The sequence below is a fragment of the Aphelocoma coerulescens genome, unplaced genomic scaffold, assembly GCF_041296385.1.
Source record: "Aphelocoma coerulescens isolate FSJ_1873_10779 unplaced genomic scaffold, UR_Acoe_1.0 HiC_scaffold_190, whole genome shotgun sequence".
Taxonomy (NCBI): Eukaryota; Metazoa; Chordata; class Aves; order Passeriformes; family Corvidae; genus Aphelocoma; species Aphelocoma coerulescens.
The window spans coordinates 133,690-141,884 of record NW_027183538.1 but is presented as its reverse complement, the minus strand read 5'-3'; positions in this window follow the sequence as shown (position 1 = coordinate 141,884).

Here is an 8,195-nt window from a genome sequence, read left to right as displayed (position 1 = left end):
ATGCACTCTGTCCTCCCCTTCTCAAAGGAGTAGACGGTGGCATCAGGACACACCTGTGTCCCAGCAGCTGGGTGCCCAGCCGGGAGCAGGAGCAGGGCTGGGGCTGCTCCCAAAGTTGCCCCGCCCCAATGCCAGAGCCGGACATATGCTGAGGGGGGGCTGGATCAGGCTTTATTGTCCAGCTGCATGCCAGGAGTGAGCACAAAATCTACCTGCATTCTCTGCAGCATGCCATCCTGGAGCAGAGCCATTGCCAAAGGAAGCCGTGAGCCCGTGCCAAGCCAGTGCCGGAGTGGGATCCTAGCAGCACCTGTGGAAGCCGGGAGAGAGGAGCCCACCTGGAGCAGGTTCGTGCAGGATTAATCATCCCGTGGCTTCCCACCAGGGTCCTGTTGCTTCCAAAAAGCCCCACAGTGTCACTGTGGCCCCTCGGTTCCACCAGGTTCCATAGCGTCACTGTGGTGCCCAGGGTTCCGTCAGCTTCGCCAGCATCCCCACGGTCTGCAGAGCTCCCCGAGCTTCTGTGGTGTCACAGTGGAGGCAGGGTTGCATCAGGTTCCATAGCATCAGCACGGTCTCCAGGGCTCCCAGAGGTTCTGTGGTGTCACAGTGGAGGCAGGGTTGCATCAGGTTCCATAGCATCACCACAGTCTCCAGGGCTCCCTGAGCTTCTGTGGTGTCACAGTGGAGGCAGGGTTGCATCAGGTTCCATAGCATCAGCACGGTCTCCAGGGCTCCCAGAGGTTCTGTGGTGTCACAGAGGAGGCAGGGTTGCATCAGGTTCCATAGCATCACCACGGTCTCCAGGGCTCCAAGAGCTTCTGTGGTGTCACAGAGGAGGCAGGGTTGCATCAGGTTCAATAGCATCAGCACGGTCTCCAGGGCTCCCCTGAGCTTCTGTGGTGGTGTCACAGAGGAGCCAGGCTTCCTTGTAGTTCCCCAGCATCACAAAGGCTCTCCTGGGAGCCACGGGTCACAAAGCACCGTGGGCTCTGTGCAGCCCCGCTGTGTCACAATGGCCGCTGGCTTCCACGAGCCCCCGCAGTGTCCCAGTGGGCCCCGTGGCTTTAGGAGTGGGTGGCTGGGAGTTGGTGCCAGCGGCTGGGGGAGCAGCAGCAGGGACTGTGTGTGGACAGTGCCATGGCCACTTGTGTGGCCACTGGTGTCTCTGTGCCAGGCACAGCCGTGGTGTGTAACACCGGCTCTGGGTCCTTTGGCTGTGCAGGTGGCAGTCACGGCCTGGAGCAGGGCTGCTCCCGGGGGACAGCCTGGGGCAGGAGGCTGCTGGAGATTCATTCCCCACACTCCTTGTCATGAGGTGCTCAGAGTGATTGGAAAGGCTGTTGGCAGCAGGCAGTTCTCTGGGTTCAAGCTGTGGAGCTGTCAGCGGGAATGCAAAGGCCAAGCTGGTAAGCCTTTTGTCCTGGTGCCTTTAGTGTGTGAGCAGTCCCTGGTGCCGTTGTCTTTGGATCCTGAGTGTGGGAGAGGCAAGGCTTAGGATGGTGCGTAGAGCTGAGAAGGAAAGTGCCGAGAGCAGCGTGTGTGCTGCTGCTTTGAGGGGTGCAGTTGAAGTTGTAGGCAGCAAGAGCTTTCTCAGCTGGCCCTTTTGTGAGCTCTGCTTTTGCCAGATGACTTCCATCTTACCCTCTTACCATCTTAGCCTCTCATTTTTGCATATCCCAAACCCCCTTCCAAACATCCAGCAGCTGCTTGTAAAGAAGAAGTCCTAGAACAAAAAGCCAGTGCTGCCTTTCATAGCCCCTTTGCTGTCTATGAAGTAGAGGAAAGAAGCTAGTGAGACGCACTTTCTTTCTCAACTCCATAGAGCGCATCCTTCTCTCAAGGTGGCAGAGTCCTTGGCGGAAGTGAAGCATCTGCAGCTGCAGTTCAGACTGAGAGATGTGCCAGGACAGGAAACATTTGCTGACCTTCCCTGTTCCCTGTGCAACATGATTCTCGCATCCCAGTCACTTTCACATACCTTCGGTATCCCTGAGTCCAAGCAGCTAAAGCTCACAGAGACAGAAGTGTCAGGAAGGAAAACGTTCCAAAAGCACCCCCTTCTCTTATCAGCATATAAATTGTGCACAACAGGCTGCGGCACCGAACCTTCCTTCTCAGATAGACATGCCATCACACTTTTCACTCTTGCAGCTCGGTTGAAAAGCTCCAGCAGCTGCTCCCGCAATAGCAAAAGGTTCTAGAAGTGAAAGCCAGTTTGGGGCTGCACCTTCTCCTTGCCGCATGTAAGCCACACCAAACTCCCTGATGCACTCTGTCCTCCCCTTCTCAAAGGAGTAGACGGTGGCATCAGGACACACCTGTGTCCCAGCAGCTGGGTGCCCAGCCGGGAGCAGGAGCAGGGCTGGGGCTGCTCCCAAAGTTGCCCCGCCCCAATGCCAGAGCCGGACATATGCTGAGGGGGGGCTGGATCAGGCTTTATTGTCCAGCTGCATGCCAGGAGTGAGCACAAAATCTACCTGCATTCTCTGCAGCATGCCATCCTGGAGCAGAGCCATTGCCAAAGGAAGCCGTGAGCCCGTGCCAAGCCAGTGCCGGAGTGGGATCCTAGCAGCACCTGTGGAAGCCGGGAGAGAGGAGCCCACCTGGAGCAGGTTCGTGCAGGATTAATCATCCCGTGGCTTCCCACCAGGGTCCTGTTGCTTCCAAAAGGCCCCACAGTGTCACTGTGGCCCCTCGGTTCCACCAGGTTCCATAGCGTCACTGTGGTGCCCAGGGTTCCGTCAGCTTCGCCAGCATCCCCACGGTCTGCAGAGCTCCCCGAGCTTCTGTGGTGTCACAGTGGAGGCAGGGTTGCATCAGGTTCCATAGCATCAGCACGGTCTCCAGGGCTCCCAGAGGTTCTGTGGTGTCACAGTGGAGGCAGGGTTGCATCAGGTTCCATAGCATCACCACAGTCTCCAGGGCTCCCTGAGCTTCTGTGGTGTCACAGTGGAGGCAGGGTTGCATCAGGTTCCATAGCATCAGCACGGTCTCCAGGGCTCCCAGAGGTTCTGTGGTGTCACAGAGGAGGCAGGGTTGCATCAGGTTCCATAGCATCACCACGGTCTCCAGGGCTCCAAGAGCTTCTGTGGTGTCACAGAGGAGGCAGGGTTGCATCAGGTTCAATAGCATCAGCACGGTCTCCAGGGCTCCCCTGAGCTTCTGTGGTGGTGTCACAGAGGAGCCAGGCTTCCTTGTAGTTCCCCAGCATCACAAAGGCTCTCCTGGGAGCCACGGGTCACAAAGCACCGTGGGCTCTGTGCAGCCCCGCTGTGTCACAATGGCCGCTGGCTTCCACGAGCCCCCGCAGTGTCCCAGTGGGCCCCGTGGCTTTAGGAGTGGGTGGCTGGGAGTTGGTGCCAGCGGCTGGGGGAGCAGCAGCAGGGACTGTGTGTGGACAGTGCCATGGCCACTTGTGTGGCCACTGGTGTCTCTGTGCCAGGCACAGCCGTGGTTGTGTAACACCGGCTCTGGGTCCTTTGGCTGTGCAGGTGGCAGTCACGGCCTGGAGCAGGGCTGCTCCCGGGGGACAGCCTGGGGCAGGAGGCTGCTGGAGATTCATTCCCCACACTCCTTGTCATGAGGTGCTCAGAGTGATTGGAAAGGCTGTTGGCAGCAGGCAGTTCTCTGGGTTCAAGCTGTGGAGCTGTCAGCGGGAATGCAAAGGCCAAGCTGGTGAGCCTTTTGTCCTGGTGCCTTTAGTGTGTGAGCAGTCCCTGGTGCCGTTGTCTTTGGATCCTGAGTGTGGGAGAGGCAAGGCTTAGGATGGTGCGTAGAGCTGAGAAGGAAAGTGCCGAGAGCAGCGTGTGTGCTGCTGCTTTGAGGGGTGCAGTTGAAGTTGTAGGCAGCAAGAGCTTTCTCAGCTGGCCCTTTTGTGAGCTCTGCTTTTGCCAGATGACTTCCATCTTACCCTCTTACCATCTTAGCCTCTCATTTTTGCATATCCCAAACCCCCTTCCAAACATCCAGCAGCTGCTTGTAAAGAAGAAGTCCTAGAACAAAAAGCCAGTGCTGCCTTTCATAGCCCCTTTGCTGTCTATGAAGTAGAGGAAAGAAGCTAGTGAGACGCACTTTCTTTCTCAACTCCATAGAGCGCATCCTTCTCTCAAGGTGGCAGAGTCCTTGGCGGAAGTGAAGCATCTGCAGCTGCAGTTCAGACTGAGAGATGTGCCAGGACAGGAAACATTTGCTGACCTTCCCTGTTCCCTGTGCAACATGATTCTCGCATCCCAGTCACTTTCACATACCTTCGGTATCCCTGAGTCCAAGCAGCTAAAGCTCACAGAGACAGAAGTGTCAGGAAGGAAAACGTTCCAAAAGCACCCCCTTCTCTTATCAGCATATAAATTGTGCACAACAGGCTGCGGCACCGAACCTTCCTTCTCAGATAGACATGCCATCACACTTTTCACTCTTGCAGCTCGGTTGAAAAGCTCCAGCAGCTGCTCCCGCAATAGCAAAAGGTTCTAGAAGTGAAAGCCAGTTTGGGGCTGCACCTTCTCCTTGCCGCATGTAAGCCACACCAAACTCCCTGATGCACTCTGTCCTCCCCTTCTCAAAGGAGTAGACGGTGGCATCAGGACACACCTGTGTCCCAGCAGCTGGGTGCCCAGCCGGGAGCAGGAGCAGGGCTGGGGCTGCTCCCAAAGTTGCCCCGCCCCAATGCCAGAGCCGGACATATGCTGAGGGGGGGCTGGATCAGGCTTTATTGTCCAGCTGCATGCCAGGAGTGAGCACAAAATCTACCTGCATTCTCTGCAGCATGCCATCCTGGAGCAGAGCCATTGCCAAAGGAAGCCGTCAGCCCGTGCCAAGCCAGTGCCGGAGTGGGATCCTAGCAGCACCTGTGGAAGCCGGGAGAGAGGAGCCCACCTGGAGCAGGTTCGTGCAGGATTAATCATCCCGTGGCTTCCCACCAGGGTCCTGTTGCTTCCAAAAGGCCCCACAGTGTCACTGTGGCCCCTCGGTTCCACCAGGTTCCATAGCGTCACTGTGGTGCCCAGGGTTCCGTCAGCTTCGCCAGCATCCCCACGGTCTGCAGAGCTCCCCGAGCTTCTGTGGTGTCACAGTGGAGGCAGGGTTGCATCAGGTTCCATAGCATCAGCACGGTCTCCAGGGCTCCCAGAGGTTCTGTGGTGTCACAGTGGAGGCAGGGTTGCATCAGGTTCCATAGCATCACCACAGTCTCCAGGGCTCCCTGAGCTTCTGTGGTGTCACAGTGGAGGCAGGGTTGCATCAGGTTCCATAGCATCAGCACGGTCTCCAGGGCTCCCAGAGGTTCTGTGGTGTCACAGAGGAGGCAGGGTTGCATCAGGTTCCATAGCATCACCACGGTCTCCAGGGCTCCAAGAGCTTCTGTGGTGTCACAGAGGAGGCAGGGTTGCATCAGGTTCAATAGCATCAGCACGGTCTCCAGGGCTCCCCTGAGCTTCTGTGGTGGTGTCACAGAGGAGGCAGGCTTCCTTGTAGTTCCCCAGCATCACAAAGGCTCTCCTGGGAGCCACGGGTCACAAAGCACCGTGGGCTCTGTGCAGCCCCGCTGTGTCACAATGGCCGCTGGCTTCCACGAGCCCCCGCAGTGTCCCAGTGGGCCCCGTGGCTTTAGGAGTGGGTGGCTGGGAGTTGGTGCCAGCGGCTGGGGGAGCAGCAGCAGGGACTGTGTGTGGACAGTGCCATGGCCACTTGTGTGGCCACTGGTGTCTCTGTGCCAGGCACAGCCGTGGTTGTGTAACACCGGCTCTGGGTCCTTTGGCTGTGCAGGTGGCAGTCACGGCCTGGAGCAGGGCTGCTCCCGGGGGACAGCCTGGGGCAGGAGGCTGCTGGAGATTCATTCCCCACACTCCTTGTCATGAGGTGCTCAGAGTGATTGGAAAGGCTGTTGGCAGCAGGCAGTTCTCTGGGTTCAAGCTGTGGAGCTGTCAGCGGGAATGCAAAGGCCAAGCTGGTGAGCCTTTTGTCCTGGTGCCTTTAGTGTGTGAGCAGTCCCTGGTGCCGTTGTCTTTGGATCCTGAGTGTGGGAGAGGCAAGGCTTAGGATGGTGCGTAGAGCTGAGAAGGAAAGTGCCGAGAGCAGCGTGTGTGCTGCTGCTTTGAGGGGTGCAGTTGAAGTTGTAGGCAGCAAGAGCTTTCTCAGCTGGCCCTTTTGTGAGCTCTGCTTTTGCCAGATGACTTCCATCTTACCCTCTTACCATCTTAGCCTCTCATTTTTGCATATCCCAAACCCCCTTCCAAACATCCAGCAGCTGCTTGTAAAGAAGAAGTCCTAGAACAAAAAGCCAGTGCTGCCTTTCATAGCCCCTTTGCTGTCTATGAAGTAGAGGAAAGAAGCTAGTGAGACGCACTTTCTTTCTCAACTCCATAGAGCGCATCCTTCTCTCAAGGTGGCAGAGTCCTTGGCGGAAGTGAAGCATCTGCAGCTGCAGTTCAGACTGAGAGATGTGCCAGGACAGGAAACATTTGCTGACCTTCCCTGTTCCCTGTGCAACATGATTCTCGCATCCCAGTCACTTTCACATACCTTCGGTATCCCTGAGTCCAAGCAGCTAAAGCTCACAGAGACAGAAGTGTCAGGAAGGAAAACGTTCCAAAAGCACCCCCTTCTCTTATCAGCATATAAATTGTGCACAACAGGCTGCGGCACCGAACCTTCCTTCTCAGATAGACATGCCATCACACTTTTCACTCTTGCAGCTCGGTTGAAAAGCTCCAGCAGCTGCTCCCGCAATAGCAAAAGGTTCTAGAAGTGAAAGCCAGTTTGGGGCTGCACCTTCTCCTTGCCGCATGTAAGCCACACCAAACTCCCTGATGCACTCTGTCCTCCCCTTCTCAAAGGAGTAGACGGTGGCATCAGGACACACCTGTGTCCCAGCAGCTGGGTGCCCAGCCGGGAGCAGGAGCAGGGCTGGGGCTGCTCCCAAAGTTGCCCCGCCCCAATGCCAGAGCCGGACATATGCTGAGGGGGGGCTGGATCAGGCTTTATTGTCCAGCTGCATGCCAGGAGTGAGCACAAAATCTACCTGCATTCTCTGCAGCATGCCATCCTGGAGCAGAGCCATTGCCAAAGGAAGCCGTGAGCCCGTGCCAAGCCAGTGCCGGAGTGGGATCCTAGCAGCACCTGTGGAAGCCGGGAGAGAGGAGCCCACCTGGAGCAGGTTCGTGCAGGATTAATCATCCCGTGGCTTCCCACCAGGGTCCTGTTGCTTCCAAAAGGCCCCACAGTGTCACTGTGGCCCCTCGGTTCCACCAGGTTCCATAGCGTCACTGTGGTGCCCAGGGTTCCGTCAGCTTCGCCAGCATCCCCACGGTCTGCAGAGCTCCCCGAGCTTCTGTGGTGTCACAGTGGAGGCAGGGTTGCATCAGGTTCCATAGCATCAGCACGGTCTCCAGGGCTCCCAGAGGTTCTGTGGTGTCACAGTGGAGGCAGGGTTGCATCAGGTTCCATAGCATCACCACAGTCTCCAGGGCTCCCTGAGCTTCTGTGGTGTCACAGTGGAGGCAGGGTTGCATCAGGTTCCATAGCATCAGCACGGTCTCCAGGGCTCCCAGAGGTTCTGTGGTGTCACAGAGGAGGCAGGGTTGCATCAGGTTCCATAGCATCACCACGGTCTCCAGGGCTCCAAGAGCTTCTGTGGTGTCACAGAGGAGGCAGGGTTGCATCAGGTTCAATAGCATCAGCACGGTCTCCAGGGCTCCCCTGAGCTTCTGTGGTGGTGTCACAGAGGAGGCAGGCTTCCTTGTAGTTCCCCAGCATCACAAAGGCTCTCCTGGGAGCCACGGGTCACAAAGCACCGTGGGCTCTGTGCAGCCCCGCTGTGTCACAATGGCCGCTGGCTTCCACGAGCCCCCGCAGTGTCCCAGTGGGCCCCGTGGCTTTAGGAGTGGGTGGCTGGGAGTTGGTGCCAGCGGCTGGGGGAGCAGCAGCAGGGACTGTGTGTGGACAGTGCCATGGCCACTTGTGTGGCCACTGGTGTCTCTGTGCCAGGCACAGCCGTGGTGTGTAACACCGGCTCTGGGTCCTTTGGCTGTGCAGGTGGCAGTCACGGCCTGGAGCAGGGCTGCTCCCGGGGGACAGCCTGGGGCAGGAGGCTGCTGGAGATTCATTCCCCACACTCCTTGTCATGAGGTGCTCAGAGTGATTGGAAAGGCTGTTGGCAGCAGGCAGTTCTCTGGGTTCAAGCTGTGGAGCTGTCAGCG